Raw genomic sequence first — 24,518 nt, 5'->3', positions numbered from 1 at the left:
GTTTTACAGTTGTGAATATTTATTGTATAACTATTAATACAAATTCAGTGAGGTGTCTGCTACATTCTTGTATCTTCAGTAACTAACTTAAGGTTTTGCATAGAGAGCTGCTATAAAATGTGCACTAAATGAAGGCATAAAGGTTATCGTGGTTCCAATGTATTCCCATACTGCATCCAACATGACATTCTTGCTCGAAGAGGCCCTAGTGTCTAGTGGAAGCTAATCCTCCTGACAAGGTCTGACCAGGTAAATGAATTGTGACTGACATTGTCTATGGGAATGCTTTTGGTGCTAAAACCTGGCATGGGAAATGCTAAGAGGGAGATGGTGAAAAAGAAAATGATTTATTTTAATTATATTTTACCAAAAAAGAAGAAAAGCAAAACAGTAAAACAGTTTGAGGCTACTCTCAAAAATATTTTTAAAGCTATCTTTGAAAACAGAAACACAAAAAGCAAAATGTGTTCAAGAAATTGTGTCAACCAGTTTCATGTTTGCTCAGTCTTTTGGATACACAGACCTTGCACAATGCTCTTTCCAAGCATTCTCAAATTATGGTCTAACATTTTAAATCACAAGAAGTACCTCAAGTCACTAAAGTAAGCATCTACATTTGGCTTGATGTATGTTTAGTCTATTTCTTCTTGGCAAAAATATTTTAGTGTAAGTGTCCGAGCATAAGGCCGACAAAATGTTTTCTTTCCTATTCATTTGTGTGGTCTTGCTTAACAATATTATATATATTATATGTATGTGTACCCACACACAAAGCAGAATTTGTTCAGGAAAAATATTATGTCTATCTAAGCAGTTAATCTAATATTAATAATAATCCATGAAGTTAGGTGTGTTTCAAGTGAGGAAAAATATCTTCTACTATTTTAGCTAATTGCAACTTTGTCTTATATTATTTAAAACACAAAATTGGGCTTGGCGCAATAGCCTACTGGTTAAAGTCCTCACCTTACGTGTGCCACCCGGGATCCCATATGGGCACTGGTTCATATCACAGCTGTTCCACTTTCCTTCCAGCTCCCTGTCGGTGGCCTGGGAATAAAGCAAAAGAAGGTCCAAAGGCTTGTGATCCTGTACCCGCGTGGGAGATCTGGAGGAATCTCCTGACTCCTGGCTCCTGGCTCCTGTCTTCGAGTTGGCTCAGCTCCAGCTATGTGGTCACTTAGGGAGTGAACCAGTGGATGGAAGGTCTTTCTTTATGTCCTTCTCTCTGTAAATCTGACTTTCCAATAAAAAAATAAAGTGAAATTTAAAAAAAGAAAAAGAAAATTACACAGCAATCAGGAAATCATTTTAACTCTGATGAAAAATTTTATGTACAATAGTTCACCACTTTTACTCTCAATGTCTTAATAACGCACTATGGTTTTGTTCCTAGTTTTTTTCCCCTTGTAAACTTTGGACAGGAAATTCTGCATTCCAATGGCATTATTACTACTTCACATGTAGATGAAGTGAAAGCTAATCTTAATTCAGAAAGAATGGACTTAATTATCCTTATGCATGCAATATGTTGCTGAAGTGTTCTCAGGACTTAGCAATGAGCATTGCACCACAAGATACATTCATATTGGTGATTATTTTCCCACAAAGCTGCTATTACAGTGGATGGCCAAGATTTGTTCTAGAATGCAGAGAAGAGGAACAGCGCAGCAGACTGAAGGAAATTGAGGATGCTTTGGAGTTTAAAGTAATGTGCACCGTGAAAAGAGAGTAGACTCAAACAAAAGAAGTAGCTGAGAAAGTCATTTTTATTCAGGAAAATATATGAGTAAAGAGTTTGAGTAGCGTAGGCATAGGACAGAAAGCTTGACCCGTGGTGAGGGTTACCATAAAGGGCACACCCACTGCAAAAAAGCTCATGGGAACCAGTCTTATGACACTGGAATCTAGTTTTAGAGCACAACTGTGAAATCTTTAAAATGGAGGAAGAGTTAAAGTATGTTTAAATATGGAAGCAACACAATGGATTATTAGGATTATGGAAGTAGGGAAGACACGAGAGCACAACTGTCAGCATTAGGGCTATGCTTGTGTAAATTGATTGAGGTGACCTCTCTCATTTACTTTCTTCCTATCCTTTGTCCTCAGATGTCATCACTATAAATTATTATTATTATTATTGCATGAAGCAACTATGTGACTCATGGTGCTGCAGAGGTTGAAAAGAAAGACTTCCAATTTTGTGACTAATGAATTTCATTGTGGCTATTTTGATTTGTAGGTAAAGTTTGGCTATCTAAATAGAGACGTCCCCAAAGCAGCTATAAACTCAGGCTGAAATTGCCTAGGAAAACAGGATGAAGATGAAGATTTGAATGACCAGCACTGGGGCAAATGATTAAAAGAATGAGAAATCATCATAGCAAAGTTCTGACATTTTAGAAAAAGATCCAAAAATGACTGCTGAGAATTTGTAGTCAGTGAATTGGGGCACGAGTTGGGGGAGTGGGGAGGAAAGAGCAGAAATGAGCAAAGGAAAGGGGGGAAGAATGTTTTACTGCCATTCAAGTGTTGTGCCAGACACAGTGATGTTGCTTGTCCCATGGTATGACTGCATAAGTTTCAGCCAGTAAAAACCCCTTGCTAATAGAGTTGTTGAGACTATGAAGTGAGGCCCATGTGGTTAGAAGAGGGAAGAGTTGTCTATAGAGTATTGAAGAACTGTAGTTGTAGAAATGAATCCATAATTTACACTGCTTTTAAGAAATTTGGTAGGAAAAAGAATAGAGGGGCATAGTTATAATTAGGAAAAGTCAAAGAATCAAAGACATTTTTATCATAGGAAAATATGAAATATGCGTGGGATAGAGACTTAGTGAGGGTGGGGAATGGAGTTTTTTGTAATTGGGAGTGTTATGCTGAGAAAGTGAATTGAGCACATACAAAATTGAGGATGCAGGTGGAAAGCTCTCCAGTTTAAGGAAAGATAAGGTTTATTTCATAGACTTTGGGAATAAGAGTCCAGAAAAGCATAGGTTGAGGGAGCTGATGGCTGACAATTTTTTGGTTTGTTGCAGAATAATGAAAACAAAATTTACTGGCAAGAATAGAATAGATAAATGAGATATAGTTTAATCTATGTCATTTCTATTTTTTTAATTTATATAAATATTAGCCAAATGTACTTTGGTGGGGGTAAAGGCCGGGTAACAATGCTGAAAGTTTTGTGTAGATAAATAATTGAGTGTTCTTTATGAGAGGAGGAATTTACTGATACATTTTTTCTTTAGCCATGTGATAAAAATAGGAATTGCATCTTGCTTTAAGGACACTGAAATACATACACAAATCTTCCTTTTACATTAAAGTATCTACTCCTCTGGCTGTTGGGTTTGGTGCTAGAGTCATTCTCTAGCTGTCATATATCTTTGGACATGGCCTTGACTGAAGAAGTTTGCCTCATCCTGATGATCCATTTCCAGAGAATGAGTATCATAGATGGGCTACGTTAAACTGGTCACCCCTTGCCCAGCACAGGACTAATCTGAAGATCCAAAGTCTGCAGCGTCCCACAGGGCAGGGTCTTCCCTTTGGCTCGCGCTTTGTTGCCTTGTGGATAGCTGCTCTTCCGTGGACGTAATTCCTGAGGCATTTTAAGTAAAATTTCTGTGTGCAAAGCTCCATCTATGAGTGTTTCCTGAGAAACCTAACCTGTGACATGATGATGGCTTTTTGTTCGGTCACAGGTAGGCTAGAGAGGATCGCACTTCTGGGCTTTTGATGGCTTTGTCCCTGTCATCTCTGATTGTTATTTTCCATGATCCAGTTTTGCAGGTTTAGGAATTCCCTCCTTTTTTCCCTCTCTTCTCTCCCTCCCCATTCTCCTTCGTCACCATCTCCCCCTTTATTATGACAAAATACAGTGGTTTAGTTACAAAGTTCAACATTCGGCTACTTAAGCGTATCATGGCATTGTAGGTGTAGACAAAGATAGAAAATTTAGTATCAAACTGCCAAGGTATATTTAACAGTTTCATTAGGATTCTTTCTTTTGGACCCGGCGGTGTGGCCTAGCGGCTAAAGTCCTCGCCTTGGACGCCCCGGGATCCCATATGGGCGCCGGTTCTAATCCCGGCAGCTCCACTTCCCATCCAGCTCCCTGCTTGTGGCCTGGGAAAGCAGCCAAGGACGGCCTAAAAGCTTTGGGACCCTGCACCCGCGTGGGAGACCCGGAAGAGGTTCCTGGTTCCTGGCTTCGGATTGGCGCAGCACCAGCTGTTGCGCTCACTTGGGGAGTGAATCATCAGACAGAAGATCTTCCTGTCTCTCCTCCTCTCTGTATATCTGACTTTGTAATGAAAACAAATAAAATCTTAAAAAAAGGATTGTTTCTTTTATTTGGGAGTAAACATGCATATTGCAGCATATATTCACCTCCAGTATGCTAATCTCCATCTTACAGTTCATTTATTAGAATATATGTATGCACATGTTTACCTATATAACTATTAATTTTGTATTTTGCACTAAGTTTGCCTTATGTCAGAGAGAACATACAGTATTCATCTTTTCAGATTGGCTTATTTCACTGAACACAATGGTTTCCTGTTGGTACTACTTTGTCGTAAATGGTAGACTTTTTTTAAATGACTGAGTAGTATTCCATAGAGCAGAGGTACCACAGTTTCTTTATCCATTCCAATTTTTTAAACATATATTTTTTAAATTTTGATAGTCTTACATAGTTGATTAGGGCACAAACATTCAATGCCTTTACTAGTATAGGGGTGCGAGTTGTTTTTTTGTACATGAATTTCACTTCATTTGGACATATTCCTAGGAGTGTGAGATTGCAGGATCATACAGTAGATCAATTTTCAATTGTCTGAGCGTTGTTCAGACTCATTTCCATAGTGGCTGCACTAGTCCATAGTCACACCGGCAGTGAAGTAGGGTACCTTTTTCTCTACATCCTTGCGAACAGGTGTTGCTAGTAAATTTCTGCAGGTAGGCCATTCTTACTGGGGCTTCTTCCCCAAAATTGTTTTTAAAAGACTTGACCCTCATAGTCTCCCCACCACCCTTTTTTTAAAATTCTCTTGAAGTTCCCCTTCTGGCTACTGAGTTAGGAGGTTTTCTGACTCAAATCTTGCTTTGCTCAGTGCTTCGTACTTATGAAAATTCTTCCGTGTGAGACAAGACCTGGTGCTGCCTTGCTTTGTGCCATTCCACCCATAACTGGAATAGAGAGCGCGAGCGATTCAAACCCCTACGATGAACAGGCACAAGGTAAACAACAGACACACAAAACAGGATTGTGGATTAACTCAAGTTTGTTACAAAATTGAAATTGAGACACATGTGCGTACACACACACACACACACACACACACACACACCCTCTGATTCTGTCCTCAAGTGCTCAAAATGGCTGGGAGTGGGCCAGGCCATAGCAGCACACAGGAAGTCAGCGTGAGTCTCCTACATGGATGGTAGGGACACAAATGCATGAATTATATTCTGCTGCTCCCAGGAAGCACATCAGCAGGAAACAAGAATCAGAGGCCAAGCTGGATTGCAAACATCCCAAGTGATATCTGAGCTGCCTTAACAGTCAACCACTTGGCAGGTATGAGTCTGATATCAACCTGGATAAACACCAGTTTTAAACCAAATTTTTATCTTCAGAAAATATGCCTATAAGTTATGCTATTTTAATTTACTCTTCTGTAAAGAAACATGTTGTTAATACTTTGATCTTTATGTAATTCCCTCTTGATTTTTCATGGCATAATTCTCTGAGTGCTCACAGCTGACATTTTTTAAGTGTCCGCTGATAATGCTGCCTATTTTAGAATGCTTTGTAAGATGTATTGCTTCACTGATTTTAACTATTAATCGTTCTCATTTTAAAATTTATTTAGGCTGTTTCAGTTTTTGTTGCTAAAGTACATTTAATTGGTTGATGCTCTACCAAATACTAGTCAATACACTGCCTATTTAGTCACAATATTTTGATGTTTTTATTTTACTCGATACTGAGTAATGCCAACTTTAGTTAAATGTGGCAGAAATTATTATTGTTCTCCATATTTATTTCTCTTTGATTAATTGGCTATATATTTTTTAAAGACAGCATCGTGCTACTTTGTGAAATAGAATATTTTCCAACCTCTTCGTGGCTAGTTGTGGACATGTTGATTTCTGGGCATGTGGAATGTGAGTGGAAGTGACACGTGTGCCTTACAGGGTAGGACAAATAACCAGCTGATGGATGTGCTCCTGATGGCAAGCGCCAGAGCAGTGACCTTTGGCCATGCTGAGGACACAGAAAAACAAGACTGACAGATCTTGGCCTTCAACCTAAGCTTCTGTGCCTGCCAAGACTAGGAGGAAATAACTATGTGCCGTATTCATGCCATTATAGCTTCCAGATCAATTCCTTGTGCAATTCTGAAGGAATATGCATATTTGAAGGATGCTTCCTAATGCTACACTCATGTACTCAGCCAGTAGTTGCTTGCCAACTGGTTGAGAGAATAGATAACTTCTTAAAAAATTATGTTTGTTAACCTGGGCAATTGGTGACTCCATGTCCAAATGGTGATATGCAGATGGCTTAAGGACCCATAGGATCAGCGACAAATCTTGTCTTTACTCACAGTTTAATAAAAAGCATATGCCACTAATAGAACCATTGTAATGCTTATATAGAAATATGCTGTATTTCAAGTTACTATAACTATTTTAGGATGAATATAAGACTTAAAAATACTTTGAGTGCTTGAGGTCTGCTACTTTTGTGGTGTCTCTTTCTCTACCACTGGGCTCATGTCCACCACCCCTTCACTGCTGTGACACTTATGGGGAAATTTTAGAGCACCACTTGGCTGTGCAGATACTCTGTGTCAATGTCAGGAGTTCTCAGGTTAAACCAAAGAAATCCTTTCCTTATTTACATCAGTATTCTATGTTGCTCCCTGTGGGTCATGCTACCAGTAACTAAACCGATGATTTGCTCCTTTAGAAATACTATATTTTAATAGTTTAAGCATTCACTTTTGTGATTTTTCTTGACTTTGAGTTTTTCAGATGCTCTTATTACCATTTTTAACAGTGGCCTTATTTATTCCAGCTCAGTAGTTATACATGGCTGCGTCTGGCTCAGACCAGGGAGGCCAATTTATTGTTTTTGGCTGTCCTTTTCCAACTTTGTTATTGAAACCCTTGGGTGGCTGCATGCTAGTTTTTGAGTGTCTGATACTTTTTGAGAGTTTCAAGCACATATAAAGCAAGATACAAAAACACCACTCAGATTCTTTTCAGTAATGTACATTTTGATACGAATTTCAAAACTGAAAATATAAATTGATTTTCTCCATAATTGGAATTGTTCTTTAGCCTTATTTCAACATCTACAACATTAAACATCAGAGTTGAAAATGAAATTTAAAAAATAAAAGAGACCTTAAGATGCTTAACAGAGTTCTAAGTATTTTTGTTTATTTAATTTGAAAGGGAGAGAAGGAGGATTAGAAGGGGGAAGTGTATGAGAGAAAGAGAGAAGATTGGGAACAGAGGAAGAGAGAGAAATATTTCTCATCCACTGGTTCACTCTGTATTTCCCACAACACCTAGGGCTAAGCCAGGCCTACACAATAAAAAACAAACCATGAAAACAACACGACAACAAACAAATGAACAAACCAGCAAAAGCCCAGAAACTCAATCCAGATTTCTCTTATGAAGTCAGGGTCTGCTTGACTCCGCACCTGCTCCTTACTTCAGCTGATGTTCTGAAGCATGTATGTGCGCACTCTCATAACTGTGTTGCTAAAGGCTGAATTGGTGAGTTCTATATTATGCATAATTTCAGATATATTAGATATTATTTTCTAAATGAGCCGTACCAATTTGTATTTCTATAACTTAGTTATTTGAACATCCCAGTTGTCACATTCTGACAACCCTGCAATGGTCATATTTCCTAGTTTTTTTTCTTTATAAAAGGTACATAATGACTTTTAAAGAGTTATCTATTTTTATTTAAAAGACAGATTTTACCGGGAGGAGAGAGTTAGCAAGATCTTCTAACTTCTGTTTCACTCCTCAAATAACCACACTGGCCAGAGCAGAAACTACTTGAAGCCTGGAGCCAAGAGCACATTTCTGGGTATCCCACATATGTGCTGCAGCTGAAGGATAGGGCCCATCTTGCACTGCCTTCCTAATCCCTAAAGAGAGAGCTGGATTAGAAGTGGACATCATGGGCCCAGCACGATAACGTGGTGATGAAATTCCTCCCCTTGAATGTGTCGGGATCCCATCAGGCACCGGTTCTAACCCCGGCGGCCCTGCTTCCCATCCACCTCCCTGCCTGTGGCCTGGGAATGCAGTCGAGGACGGCCCAAGGCTTTGGGACCCTGCACCCGCGTGGGAGTCAGGAACTTCCTCCTGGCTCAGCTTCAGCCATTGAGGCTGCTTGGGGAGTGAATCATCGGACGGAAGATCTTCCTCTCTGTCTCTCCTCCTCTCTGTATATCTGACTGTCCAATAAAATAAATAAATCTTAAAAAAAAGAAGTGGAAATCATATATATACACACACACATATATAACATTTGATATATACATATATTTAGATTATATATACATATATAAAACATTGTTATGTATATCAAACATTTTATATTTATGTATGGTGAAACATACAAGATCGTATCTTAATTTTTAAAAAGATCTGTTTATTTATTCATTTATTTAAAGGATAGCATGACAGAGAAAGGGGGACACCAAGAGGATGCCCTTCTACTTGCTGGTTCACTGCCGGAACACCCACAGCTTGGAGCTGTGCCGGATGCCAGGGCCAGATACTCTCTCGTGGACTACCAGCTGAATATCTTCTCCCAAAGCGCTTGAGCCATCCTCTGCTGCCTCCCTGGATGTACTGAAGGAAGCTGACGTGCCAGGAATTTCACTGACTTTCTGATGTGGGCAATGGATGTTCAAAGTGGCACTTTAAACCCACCGTGACATGAAACCCACACCTACCTTGTCGCCTGAAGTTTTGTTCTTCTGATGTGTATGTTTTACTCTAAAACATATCAGATATTGACTTCGTGTAATTAGAAATCAGATATATTCTCTCCCCTCGCCCCAGTGGTTCCATTTGCTGAGAAGAGTAAATGTCTTCGTTCTGTACTACAATATAGCTTGGCCAGAACAAACAAACAGAAAAAAACAAACAAACAAATAAATAAAGCAAAACAAGATGATGACATACGTAGGTTCTGTTTTCAGAATTTTATGTTTCACTTCTTTGTCTGGCTTTAGGTTAGCTTGTCTTTCTGTACTCCTGCATCATGTTAAAGTCCTCCTTGCTTTTTCTTCAAAATACTTTGTATAATTTTCACCATAAACAATTTCATATAATTTGTCAGATTGATTTCAAGTGCTTTAGGTTTTTAATACTGTTGTGAGTTTTATGCTTTTAAAAAATTAATTGTAAATTTCATTGACAGTATTTAGAAGTTCAAACGATTATCTTTTTTTTCTTTTTCCGTAAATTTATTTACTATTGTTGGAAAGGCAGAGTTACAAAGAGAGAAGAGACAGAGAAATCTTGTTTTTGCTGGTTCATAATCCAGTGGCCATAGTGCCGGAACTGGTCCAGTCTCAAACCAGGAGCCAGATTTTCGCTGGCTCCCACATGTGAGTGCAGGATCCAAGCTCTTGGACATCCTTTGCTGCTTTCTCAGGCTGTGGAGCACTTTGAGCTGGAATTCAAACTGATGCCCATATCTGATGCTGACGTCACAGAGGCTTAACCTGTGATGTCATCATGTCAGGCTCTTAAAAGGTTCTCAAATAACTACCTTTTCAATGTCATCCTTAGTAAATGTAACTTTTAAAGCATATTTTGTTATCTGCAATGATTGCATTTTCCCTTACCATCCTTATGTTATATTTTGTTTTACTTATTCACCTGAATGAAGTTCAATGTGAATAATCAAATTTTTAACCTGTTTGTATGAGTCCTTTTCATTAACTTTGCTGGATTTTGATCTCTGTGTTATAGCAGCCACTAGCAGGAGTATGTTAAAGAAATGTTCAGGGTTGGTATTGTAGAATATTAGGCTAATCCTCTGCCTGCAAGCAGTGGCATCCCATGTAGGTGCTGTTTCCTGTTCCAGCTATTCCAAATCAGCTGCTGCAAATGGTTTGGGGCAGCAACAGGGGATGCCTGAAGTACCTGGGGCCCTGCACTTAGGGGGACACCCAGAAGAAGCTCCTGGCTCCTGGTTTCAGACCTGTTCAGCCCAACCCTTGAAGCATATCGAGAGTGAACTAAGAGATGAAAGATCCCTCACTGTCTTTCCTTCTTTCTTCCAAATAAAATAAAAATAAATCTTGTTTTAGAAAAAGGTGTTCACTATGCTTGTACATCTGTCTGCATTTGCTCCAGTAATTTTTTTTAATTTTTGTCCTATGTATGTTGAGTTACACAACTAGGAATACAAATACTTAAAAACTGTATCATTGACTCCAGTTCTAGCCAATCAACATGCCCTCAACATGCCACTCTTCCTCTTTTGTTTCTAATTTCATCCCTTGGTGTCTGGGAGTGGCAGTCATAAGCATCTTTTGGAGTGTTAATACCAATGTGTAGGCAAACTATTTTATAACCTGGAATTATATACCCCTAGATATTGATTCATATCTTAAATATCTTCAAGTCCTTCCCCATAAACCTCAAGATTGGGATGTGGTTACCAACCTTCTTCCAAGTGAGTGCTTCCCAGGCTCTTTGAGATGTGAAAAGGCACGTCCAGTAGACACAGCCATGCTGCTGCACATTCTGATCAACAATGATCAGACTGAAGTCTTGACACCCATTTTCATTGCTCAGTATCTTTGGGCGATGAACAAACTGCAACCCTGTGCCTGGGTCTCTGGCTTTTCCTATTGCATCATTCTGAGCATTTTTTTAAAAATAGAAATTGATATAAATATATAAATATAAAGATCTTGGTTTCTTATTTTCACGTTACTAATGTCAGCGCAACAGTGGACTGAGGAATAGCCATAGAATAGCTGAAATTTCCACCTAGTCCTGTTGGCTGTGTTGATCAAAGTTCCCAGGATCATGGACGTCAATGTATTTTATGCAATTCACAGTTATCATTTTGATATAAAGAAATTTAAAAACATAAAGGACATAGTGATATCAATCAAAAATTATGTGTGTGCACTCTGAATCTATATCTTAGGATTGAACAGGAGAAAACATGAAGACAGTATACTTTATAACAAAAGCTTAGCTTATTAAAAATCATCATACATTTAAAGTGAATTTGCCAGTTCTCATGAAGGAGTATCACAATACAGGAATGAGAAATTGATGCATATATAAAACCATTGAATGGGTTCAAAAATTGGGTGCCAATAGATGGTATTGAAGCTCATTAAAACAACATGAAAAAACTTGGAATGTTTTCTTATTTTTTCCTTTTTTGGCAGAAATTACACATGCACATTGCAAGTGTAATGATTTCTTGTTTGTGATTAAAGCTTGAATAATTTTTTTCTTTGAAGAAAATAATAAATGCATGTGGCACCCACTATATTCAATCATTCTTTGTCATATGGTAGAATTTCTGGGTGCTAACAAGTATCAACTCCTTTGCATATTGTGGCTGAGGAATTATTTCCATATTATGGTTCCTATTAAACCAATGAAACCAATGGCACTAGAAGGATTGCATTAGGTCACTGCCAGATCTCAATAAAAATGCAGTCACTTGAATGACCAAAGTACAGTGTCAGATCTGCTTTCTGAGAGTGCTGGGAAGACTTAATTGGCTCATCTGTGATAAGAACTCAGAATAACAACCTCTTTTATCCCTCCTCTTCTTTCTATCATATGGTTCTTCCTTGGATGGTATTAATTTATGGGAATCTTTATGCAGTTCAATTTACATTTAATCTGCACTGAATTAAAAACACAAATCTAGTTCTCAATTGGGTATTGTAGAATGCACTGTTGCTCAATGAAGCCTATTTCCTGCCTTCTTAAACATACCAGTTCATTAACTCCTTAGTGAATTGTCCCCATTCCATCATCGCCTGCTCCCCTGAAATAAAAAACAACTCTAAATACAAGAGAAGCTCTGCAGTGTGATCCTAAATCAAATAGAGGCAACACAGCACACACACAGAGCAAGCCCTAGCTTTTTTCTATCAGTGAATTTCGCTTTCCATCGTCACAGGGGCCTCAGAGGTCAACACGAGGCTCTCAGCTGACCAGAGACAGGTCAGGTTGGCTCTGGCCAGTTGGGCAATGAAGGGTGCTCCTGGTTGTGTGTCGTGAATACTCATACAGTGCTTACTCTTTGTTGCGGGTTTCCTAGCCAAGCAAACAGAATTCTGTTTCAAAAAAGGACTCTGTTTTTAGATAGCATTTTTATTTTTCAACCTTGGCCTCTGCAGTCTTCTAGAATATTGGAAACCCGTTAAAGCATAAACATATGTCATGTGGAGAGGGATAGTCAAAGAAATCAGGATGGCAAAGTCAAAGATGCAAATTAAAACCCAGGAAGAATCAATTAAATAGGCACCAAAGGTCTGTTTAAATGATTAAATGACACACAAGTGCATCTTGAGATGAATAAATTACAGGAATGTGTGAGAAAAAATGAAGACCTGGGAGGCCTGTTAAGCGGGAGGTGGGGAAACCTGAGTGAATAGATGTGAGAAAAGAGATTTAGTATAGGTGATTTGCACACCGTCTCAGGTTTTTGTTATTAGATTGATTAAATATACAAAAATGTCACCATAGCCCCTGGGTAACTGTACAAAACATGAATACAATAGTCAACTCCCACGGTTAGAAAAATAATGAGAAGAAAGGCATCACACTCCCTGCTGTGTTGTTGAGCACGTGCCTCTCCAGGCACTGCGGGCTCGCTTTGTGCGAATCGTCCTGTGTCCTGAGGCTCAGGCAGGACCAACTCAACATGCCCCACTCCCTTCCAGAGTGTTTTTCTAAAAGTACTTTCATGTTATTATACATTAATCTCCTAAACATGGTGAGAGTGGCAAATATTACGACTTCAGCTTTCCATAGGAAGGAAGCACAAGGCAGAGAAATGCAGGAACTCAAGTGCAACCAAAAGCTACACTGAAGATGGGTAAGGGGTGTGTGTGTGTGTGTGTGTGTGTGTGTGTGTGTGTGTGTTGTACCATGAGCTCAGAGCCTAAGACTGATGGGTAAAAGAAAAGAAGGGGGCTCAGCAATGAGAGTTTTGTCCACTTTAACAACTTTGCAGGGTCACAGAATCTTACTACTTTCGAGAGAGGGACACAGTTTCCTAGTTTCCCATGAAGATTTCAAATGGGGTTTTCTTGACATGCTCCTGGTTTTGTTCGGTGCCCAGCCACAAACTGATTCTTCTCCTGACCTCAGTGACGCAAGTTATGCTCCCTTCTTCAGATCAGACCAAACTGTCTGAAAATACTAACATGGACACTTACCTACTTTTTTTCACTGTTTCCTATTCTTCCCCCACCCCAGATGAAAGTCCCTGTTAAGATTCTTCACAGGTTCCTAAGGGTTTCCTCAGTGTAGTGCCATAGAAGTCACTGTGTGCAGAAACACCTTCCTCTCACAAAAAAATGAGTTGCAGAGGCTTGCCAAGGTTTCAGTGATAGCAAGAGGCAAAGCTTGAATAAAAAGCCAGATACAAAGTCCGGGGTGTGGGTTCGGTCTGATGAACTATATTGCTTGCTTCCCCGCTCCAGCTCCAGTAACACTCTTGGTATCCTCCCAAGTCTCGTCAACATTTTTTACTTCTTCCAGGTGCCAATTAATGCCTTAATCGCAGAAGGTCTAATAACTCCATGCCACTCTCTTGATGATTAAGGGCGTGTCCACTCAGTGTGGTCCAAGGCAAGAAAGACATTGGTGCTAGTTTTCTTTCTTTAGCATTCCAACTGAATGCAGAATTTCCACGGCATCTGTCACTCATCCTACTTCTTTCCCTAAGGGGACCAGATGATCCCATCTCTCTGTTTTCCTCTAGAATCTCAGCTAAGTGAAAATAATCTTTCAGGGTCAAGGGTCAAGAGAGAGTTAGGACTTTTATTTATGGATGGAAAGAGGATGTGGTCAGGACTCAGCACTGGAATGTTGTTCTGACTCCCAACCACCACGTCAAGACAGGCTGCATAGCTGGGGAGTGAAGCATCTCTAAAAAAAACTGAGAAGGCCCCAGCATGATGGCTCAGTGGTTGGGTCCTCATCTAATAAGCACCAATAACCCATATGTGGGCCCGGCGGCGTGGTCTAGTGGCTAAAAGTCCACGCCTTGAACACCCCGGGATCCCATATGGACGCCAGTTCTAATCCCAGCAGCTCCACTTCCCATCCAGCTTCCAGCTTGTGGCCTGGGAAAGCAGTCGAGGATGGCCTAAAAGCTTTGGGACACTGCACCCGTGTGGGAGAACGGAAGAGATTCCTGGTTCTCGGCTTCAGATTGGCGCAGCACCAGTCGTTGTGGTCACTTGGGGAGTGAATCATCGGACGGAAGATCTTCCTCTCTGTCTCTCCTCCTCAGTACATCTGACTTTGTAATGAAAATAAATAAATCTTTAAAAAAAAGATCCCATATGGGTGCCAGTTTGTGTCTGACTGCTCCACTTCCATTCAGCTCCCTGCTTGTGTCCTGGGAAAGCAACAGAGGATGCCCCAAAACGTTTGGACCCTGAACCTGCCTGTGAGAGCTGGAGGAAGCTCCTCGTTCCTAGCTTCAGAACAAGCTCAGTTCTGGCTGTTGTGTCCACTTGAGAAGTGAACCAGCAGATGGAAGATCCTTTTCTCTGTCTCTCCTTCTTTCTATAAATCTGGGTCTTCCTTTCCATTAACAATAAGTAAATATCTTAAAAATTAGACTGGGACCAAAAAGAAAGCCATTTCCTTAAAGGGCAAATTCTCCCAAGAGGGATTCACAAGCAAAGATACATTTTTCACCCCCAGAGAGGCTCTTAATATCTTTGTTCTCATTGAGGATGAGAGAATGGGTAGGAGAGAGAGAGAGAGAGAGAGAGAGAGAGAGAGAGAGAGAGAGAGAAAGTAATTTTCTCCTGGAAAGGGCTGAGACGGATAGCAGGAGGGTCCATTTGATGGGTAACCAGCCATGTGTGTTGCAGCACCATTTTGTTGTTCAGTAGAGGAAGATCTTAAGATGCCTGCTGGGTGAGTCTCAGAGTTCCTGTTATCCTTGAAGAAAAGACAAAAAAAAAGGTGTCCTGCCTTGTCTATCTCAAGCCTATTCCACTGAAAAGAAAATGCAATTCACATATGGAAATGCCATTTAAAGAAAGGAAACTTCTTGTCTGCTCTGTGTAATGGAGTCTTTGTTCCGTGGGTGTATTTGCTGGAGCCAACATGCGCACACAGAGGGGAAAATTCTTTCTCTTGCTTGGCTCATGATGATTTTGCTAGATAACCCTCGGAAAGGGAGTTTTATTCTATATGTGGAGCAAAATGAGAACTAGGCTCACTCTGAAATTATTTGTATCCAACGTGTGATTGGATTACTTGAACTGGGAACACTATCTCTTTCATCTGAGGACTGCTGATACTGGCACTGACTGCTAATGAGATGTCGGATGTGTCCTGAGGAAGTTTAGTTGTTGGTATTGTCATTTGTACAGCAAGAAAGTTATATCAGGTGGATTTTGTCATGTCTCTCACATAATGACCTGTGAAGTCTAAATACAAGTAAGAATCCCTGTCATTGACTTGATGTCAAAATTAGCTGCACATAATTAGAATAATTTCTTTTGTGAAATAGGAAGAAGCTAAATTTGACACAAATACAATGATATCTCTAGTTGTCACTGTTTTAATAAACAGCCAGACTGCTTTCTTACCTGGTTCACTAGTGAAAGTCTTTTGCTTACAAACACTGTCTAATCAGAAAAGACAAAATGCATCTAAGAACAAAAGATTACTGAGTAATATTTCACAGACGAATTCTCTTCATGACTATAATCTTGTTGGTAAGAATGGGTTAATTCTTTCAGTTTCTGGAGCAGTAAGAAAGACATTGATCCCTCATAGATATAAATCAGCAGAGTTTGCAAATATATGCTTTATAGGAAAACCCATTTAGTAGAAAATAGAGAAGACTAAATGGATTATTTACTCTACTAGTAAGGATTAAGTATGTGAAAGGCAACATCATTCTAGAGGTTCATTCTTCTTTTATCCACAATGGTAATAATAGTGGCTGTGACAAAGAAAGAATGGTGTCAATTGGACAGTGCCTTTCTGCAGAAATATTAAGGTACAGAGAAAAAGTGAGACTGAACTAATTAGGACTCCAAGAATTTATGTGGCAGATAGCTTTCTTTAAAGCTAAAATTGGTATTCAGCTCTTTTCTTTTTTTTTTTTTTTCTGTAGGAAATATTTTAAAAACTAACTCTTGTACTGGGAACTTTTGACCAGTCATAAATCTTTCCTATCCTGGAAATTTGGTTGATATTCAGTTTGAAGAGATTAGCTAAGTGTTATTCCAGCTATACTTCAGCTTGTTGTTCGTATGTGGAATCGGGAAGTCTTAGGCAATTAATTCATATTAATTACTCCCAAGAGAAACTATTATACCTTCTGTTGGATTTCTCAATTTTCTTTTAAGATTGTAGCCTTTCCTAAGCCTTAACAGATTTATGGCTTGTTGTTGCTGTTGAATCCGCAGCATATTCCATGTATTCCTGAGCCCGTTAAGACTATCATCTATTCATAGACTATCAAAGTTTAAAAATTAAATATACAATTGTAAAACTTCAGTGAGATTCAGAAAGGGAAAATGTTTAGGACCATGGAACTAGTGCCTGACATACACAAGACAATATATTCCCTTGATTTCTGAAGAACTTTATCCATCACTGCCATGGCTTTTGAAATAAATGGTTATTTGACATCCTCTCTCTCTCTCTCTCTCTCTCTCTCTCACACACATACACACATAGACACAAATTCCAGGTCTTAGTGTTACATATATGTTATAGGAAGACAGAATGTATATGAATTATTATTTAAATAAAATTATGGACAAAGCATAAAAGAATTAGTGTGATTCTAATGCATGGTATTTCAAATGAACAATGACAGCCTGAAGATGGCTTCTAAATTTCAAGTGCTTTGGGAAATTCCAAAGCAAGTTACCATCAGTTAGGTAAAGAAAACTTTTCGAAAGACTAAATCTAATTTGAAGCATACATATACACACACATATATAAATATACACACGTGTGTGCGTGTATACAGATGTGTGTTACGCACATACACACGCTGCATTTTTGGAGATTTAGAGGGTAGCACTGTGATGCAGTGGGTGGAGCTACCAGAATCCCATATAGGCTTTGGGCCTGGCTGCTTTACTTTCAATCCAGCTACTTAAATATATGTCTGGGAACGTCAAGGAAGATGGCCCAAGTACTTGGCTTGAAGTACTTGGCTTGGGAAACCTGGATGAAGCTCCCAATTCCTGGCTCATCCTGGCCCAACCTTAGCTATTGCAGCCATTTGAGGAATGAACCAGCAGATGGGAGGTCTCTCTTTCTCTATAATTCTGCTTTTGAAATAGATGTGTGTGTGTGTGTGTGTGTGTGTGTGTGTGTGACAGAGAGAGAGAGAGAGAGGAGAAAAGGGAAAGAGGGAAGGGAGAGAGGGAGTGAGGGAGGCAGAGAGAGAATGACAAACATAGTGGATGTGCACAGAGCCCACCTGCAGGGAGCACCCCACAGATGAACCACAAGATTAACTAGAACTCCACACGGAGGAGTCCTGTGTGTGAATACCCCAGAGAGGTCCTCATATAAACATTGAATTCCATAAGCAATATTTTAAGGATTCTTTTAACACTGCTTAATTATATATGAATTGTCATATAACATTTTTAATGAGTGAAGTAATATTCCCCAAAAAACCTAACTGTATTTAAAAATCAGTTTGATTTGAATGAGGCTGATAAAGATGAACTTATTTCAGAGATTGTTGCTTTAGCAACACTTGGTTTAAAGCAAATGAAATCCAATGTACTTATTGGCAAGAGATAATATTCCTTTATCTGAAAGCATATAACTGTTATTGGTATGGCCCACAAACAATGAAGGCCTAATCCTCACTGTATCTACATTAGGGCCCCAGGATACAAGAATTAACCTACAATGAAAAGTTATTCTCCTATATGACTGGGAAACACACCAGTGGAAGCATGATGAACTTAGGAAAAATTAATAATGCACACACATTATGAACCTAGAGGGGTGCAGAGGGGAGGGGAGGGAATTTGGGGACATGGAGGGGAGAGAGCCCACTGCCAAATAAATTGTATCAAAAACAATAAAAAACAAACAAGCATTATTTGGCTTGGGATGAACTGATTAATAGCTAGCTATGGTATTTCCTCTTCAACTTCATTCCCAATGCTGAACAGTGTTCTCGGATCCCTTCCACTCCTCTGTGGTCTGGCTGCTTCTTGCCCTCACACATATGTCTTCTGTTTGGTTTCAATGTGTTGATGAGGTTCAGGATGCCATTTTTCTCATAATATGCATTTACTTGGAGAGAGACTGTGTTGTTTTCCCCTTAGAAACCCTCCCATCAGCACATCCTAGGAGAGCAGTGTGAATTCTTGCACTCACAGGAGGGATTCCAGAGTCCAGCCATTGGAGAACAAGGATTCAGAGGACTTGAATCATTCATGGGAAGGCATCATTCATGGGTTTAAGAATCAGTTATTTGGATGCAGACTTCAGATGAGAACTTGTTCAGAAGTTGTAATTATGTTTCAACCCTTCCTATTTTCCTCATCGACAGGCTTCATGTGTGATTGGAAGATCAGATCCACATGCATCATTTTCCTCAGTAGAACTGAGCGTGTGCAAAGCCTATCTGTTCGAAATGCTCAGCATCAGGCTCCCGTTCCTTGCCTGTGAGGGACCCTCCTCTTCTCCCTGGTTCAGGTGGGTTGTCAGATGTATGCAGAGAGGGGTCTTGAGGCAAGCCATGTCCATCTGTCAGCAACAATGATTTTTTTGGAGAAAGCAAGGAAAGAATCCAGCGCACATGAAAGTACTGCTTGGAAGAAACTTGTTTGTGCTAAGTAGAACACTGGGGTTTTGGGGAGCTGCCATGTGGAGCTAGAAAATGAAATCAGCACAGTAAGAAGCAAAGCCAAGATATAGAAAAATGAGAAGATTCAGACTTCATTCTAAATGTAATCATACCTGAAGTTAGTATTTTTTCTATGAATACTAGAAGTATGGGTATTACTAAAGGCCAACTGGCAGCCCTCCAAAGGCTCTGACTCACTCCATCCATTGCATTGACATCTTAAATATAGGCAAACTCCAAATTCTTCCAACACAAGTGATACAGAATATTATATTCTTAGAAATAGATGGAATATAAAGTATTTGATGTTTAATTTCTGTTTCTAAAAAAGAAAAACCTCTGCTAGTAACTGGAAGTTGAAGAAAAAATCTCTCTCTGAAATCATTCAATTGAAGGAAAGTTCACCTTTCTACTCTCACAATAATTTGTATAATTTTTGTGGTAAAGTGATGTAACTCCTGTCTTTTTACCTTAGCTAGTTTTAAGTTACTTTTGACCAAGCATGGGTCTTTGTACATGCTGTAACACATTCTCTCTTACTACACTTAAATTTTAACTTGAAAACATGCTTGAAGTTAGAATATGGGTGTCTGAAATTCAGAAATTGAACTGATAATGGAGAAAGAAGATAAATATGATACTTCAGATTAAGGATATCTAATGGTAACCATATATTAATTAAGGAGAAACAGGCATAGTTAGAGTCCCAAACAGTAGCTAATCCCTGATAAGACAGGCTATTTGTTTCACAAAAAAAGATTACATGTTTGTAGATAACATACAGCAACAATAAAAAGATGGTGGAAAAAAGACACTATATTTGATCTACTTTACCATTTGCCTTCTATAGTAGACTATTTCTTTTAACTTAAGCCCACAGCATGTGATAATTAGCAGATTAAACTATAGATTCTATGAAAGATTTTTTCTCTTTTATTTTCATTGACTATTTGAAGCATTTCCTAGTAATTTTGCCTTTTGCTCTTTGACTATTTCTGAGGTTCACTATAGGGTTGCATAATTGTGTATATGTCCGTGTGAACTGTGGTGGTGGTGGTGAAAGCATCAGATTGGAAATACTTTGAACCATGGGTCTTTCTAGAACTCTTTATATTAAACTATTTTGGCCTCTTTTTCACTCATTTCCTGTTATCTAGTGTGTTCTGGAGTTGAATATTGTGTTTATATTTCATTTCAGATCTCATTGGACTTTCGGAAAACAAATGAACAAATCCTGGATTGTGAGTATGTTGGGGGTTTGGTTGGGAAAGCAGTGAAGAAGGTACTCAGGAGGACTTCTCTATAATGCCATAGGTCTGGCCTTCTCACAGGGATTCTGGCTTTGTCTGCGTGAAAGGAATAGCCAGACTGTGAAACAGTTTGCTTGTTTTGGACCCTTACATTTTTGGATCCTTCCAGAGCCCAATCAATTATGTAGCAATTGGCTCCAGATTTACCCACATGTAGGTGGTTGAATACACATTCACACTTACACACTTGCACATCCAATTCCCGCTGTGCCTGGCCAGAGCATTCCTAGTACAAATTCTCAGTGGCTAATGACCTGTATGGATATGTGGAAAAGCAAGTGAAAGTAGGAGTTAACTGTGCAAGTTCTAGAGTGGAATTTTCAGGATTTAGGTTCTGTCACTCATTAGCCCGTGACCTCGAAGGGGGTACTACTTTTTGCTTGTTTGTTTTTTTCTTCAGGTTTTAAAAAAATTATTATATGCCTAGCTGTGTATCACTTCTTCTATTATTATTAGTTTTCTTCATGTGATTTTTAGGTATAGGAATTCCCTCCTCTGCCTCCCATTTCTCCCTCCCCATTCTCCCCTAGCCACTGTTTTCCTTCATGTTATTACAGTAACAAGTAGCATAGTCCTTCAACAACAGTCACAAGTCCAACAGTCTACTGTTTAGATGTATCAGAGCATTGGTAGGTATAGGCAGTGGTAGAAAATCTAGTTTCATATTGTTGAGGTATGAAACTCCCAACAGTTTAATCGGGAGTCTTCCTTCTGTTCAGGAGTGGAGATGCAACATACCGTCACTCCCTGCTATGCTAGCCTTTAGTATACAATTCATCAATGAGAATATATGTATATACATTGTTTACCTATATATCTATTTGTTTTGTATTTTGCATGGAGGTTGCCTTATATCAGACAGAACATATGGTATTTTTCCTTTTGGGATTATGCCCAGTGAAACAGTTATCACTTCAGTTTTGTCACCTGTCAAATAGGGGTAGGTCTATTTTCAGGTTTCTGAGCAGTCTTCTTACTTTCTTTCATAATCTAGCATACAACACAATCATCCCACTCTTGGGAATTCACTCAAGCAAAATGAAATCAACGTAAGAATTATCTGTTTTCCATGTTTATAGCAATCAATTCACAAAGGCCAAGACACAGAATAAACCCAGAGGCATATTAACTGGTGACTGGATAAAGAAAATGTGATATGTATACACACTGGGATACTATTCAAGCCATAAGAAGAACAAAATCCCATCTTTTGCAACAAAGTTAGTGCAAGTGGAAGCCAGCAGGCTTAATGAAATAAGTCAGTCCCCAAAAGACCAGCATCACATGTTTTTCCCGATCTGTTGTAGCTAATACATAGTGTGCACAAACGAAAGCTGTATAAAATTAACTTCTTGAGATTTGATTATTGTTTACGGCATTTGAGCATGCTCTTTTTTTCTACTTCCTATTTATTGAATTTTTTTTTAATCTAAAGGAGTGTTAAGCCTGTGATTGTGAAGTAAGCCAAAAAACATGTCATTGCAAAAATTTAAAGAAAAGGCAATAAAGAAGGAGGAGGGTGAATGGGAACGTGAGAGGAAGTAGCTCTGCCTTTCTAAGTCTGTACTGTGAAATACATGAAAGTTGTTCACTCTATGTAATTAAAACAGTAAAAGTAGGGATACAGCTTCTTTCATGGGGTGTTATTATAAAGATAGAATAAAGCAACCCACAGAGCATGCTCAGTTTACTGCACAGTAAAGGGCAACTTTCAGCAGCAGCTGCTAATTGTCCTTTTCATCATTGTCACCACCATGTAACCACTGCCACCATGATCATCTTCATTCTGCATCGTGCTGTGAAGGACAGCTATTCTGATAATTAAGCCAAGGAGGGAGGGGTGGACTTTGAGGGAAAGATTTGAGAAGGTTTCAAGTTGGTACAGATGAGTTCTAAATGTTTGGGCACATGCAAATGAGGTTAGGGTTGGCATCCAATCTCATGGTGATGTGCTTGCTTCTTATTGATGACTGACTGCCTGGATGTAGCCCTGCGGGACAAGGCCAAAAGTTGGATCATGATTGGATTATTAAATATCCACAGTAATTCTTGGGTAACTTTCAATGCATGGCTTTGGTAGTAAGTTGCAATTATCATTTTGTGTGGGAGAACCTAGGCACATAAAAATAATCACAGGAGTTTGGAAAGAAAGATGATTTTATATATATATATATATATATATATATATATATATATACACACACACACACACACACACACACACATATATCAGTGATCTTAACATGTGTGAAGTATAAATCATCTTGTACACATACACACACATATATTAAAGCAACTTTACCTAGCTTCTGGTTTCTCTTTTCTAACATTAATCTTGAGGACTGACCATGTCTTTATATGTAGTTCCTTCATATTCTAGAAACAAAGGCAACAACCAGGGGAGAAATAAATTGCTACACGTGCTACCACATGAGTGTGTAATATGAGGTGGATTGGAAAAACTCTGGCTGATGGTTGTTTGTCCTCTCTCAAGGCCTGAAAGGCATGAAGGGACATATCAAAACGATTTCTGTATCTAAACAGCCAGCCTGAAGTCCATAATGTATCTTTGAGCTGAGAAGGGCTTCTCTTTCAACCTTGAGTTGTCTCCAAACAGGAAATAAAAAATGGCAATGAATTCTAAGGACATTAGGCTTCTTCTTTCTGTCCAGGCTCGTTGGCTCCCCAGTCTGCACGCAGCTCTGGCTAAGCCTCATGATGCTGGACTGCTTAGAATTCCTGACGTGGTTCTTTCACATTCCTCACCCAAGAAGGAATCTTTATTGAGAGGCTACCTTCTGTTTGCTTCCCTGAAAAAGAGGGAGATTGTTGAAGAGAAGGAAAAGGTAGGATGTGGTGATGAAAACACATAAATGTAGGATAAACTTATTCATATGCTTTCTACGTTTGAAATTGTGAAAAATGATCATTCGTAAAGCCACTCATGATCTGCAGTTCAGCTAGGTGACTTTTTAAATTCCTTGATGTATTTTTCTTTAAAAAGTACTAAAAATATTTTATTTTCCTTTTCCTAGGCTATTCCCTTAATGTAGGCTCTGTTCCCTTTTAACACTTACTACTCTTTCTCTTTCCTTTGCTGCAGAAGAACCTTTGGTTTTTCCCTTGCTTTCTTCAGGCTGTGGGCATATATGTGTGTGTTGTGTATGTGTGTGCGTACACACGCCCATGAGTCTGTTTGAATAACAGTACAAGAGTAATTTACAAACTGGGAAACCAAACAAGTTTGGAAAAACGTGGGTTCTCTGAGGCACATTCTTTTTACCATGTGCTTTGAGAGATGTGGCCTCAGTTGTGTGGTATACCAGAAACCCACAGCAAGTGCAAACAGTGGAAACTATGCCTCTTTGCTGCTTTCCCATAGGCTGCATGAACAGTCACTTCTGTTAATTGGGGAAAAGTCAGTCGGAGGCAGCACATCCACGCTGGAGTCTGACTCTGAAACAGGATGAAAAATTTGGGTTATTTGACATGTTGCACAATGAAAGAATGTTGTTTGCACAGGAGCTGGTGAGTAGAAGTACCTATTAGGTGTACCTATTAAACCAGCACCTGACTTAATCATAATGATTATCTCTTGTGGTGGAGATTAAATTACAGAGCTCCTGCTATGTAAACAGGTAGACAATTGAAGTCTTGCTGAACAGAAAAGCACCCAGCCTGGTGCTCCTGGAATTTTCAGTTTTCTTCAGTGTCGGGAAGAATTTGAAAAATCCAACATCACAGCACCCAGGCAATTGGGAAAAGTAGCTACAGATCTGAGTCCAAGCTTTATGCATTTTCAGCTTAATGTTCAGTCCTAGAGGATGAAAATCAACAAACAGAATCTAATTCATAATCGGTTTTCCTATTCTGGAAAATGCTTAAGAGCCTCCTGAAAAAGTTATGATACTTTTGGGTTTGTTTGACTTGTAAGTTGTGGATGGAGTCTAAAATTGTACTTACTGAGCTTCTCTCTTGCAACACCTTGAAAACTACAATGGATCTCTGAGTTGGAGGCTTTAATTTTAATTTTAAAACTAATCTATGATAAGCTTGAATGTGTT

Source organism: Ochotona princeps, chromosome 5 (genome assembly GCF_030435755.1).
Source record: "Ochotona princeps isolate mOchPri1 chromosome 5, mOchPri1.hap1, whole genome shotgun sequence".
Lineage (NCBI taxonomy): Eukaryota > Metazoa > Chordata > Mammalia > Lagomorpha > Ochotonidae > Ochotona > Ochotona princeps.
This window is presented reverse-complemented; position numbering follows the sequence as displayed.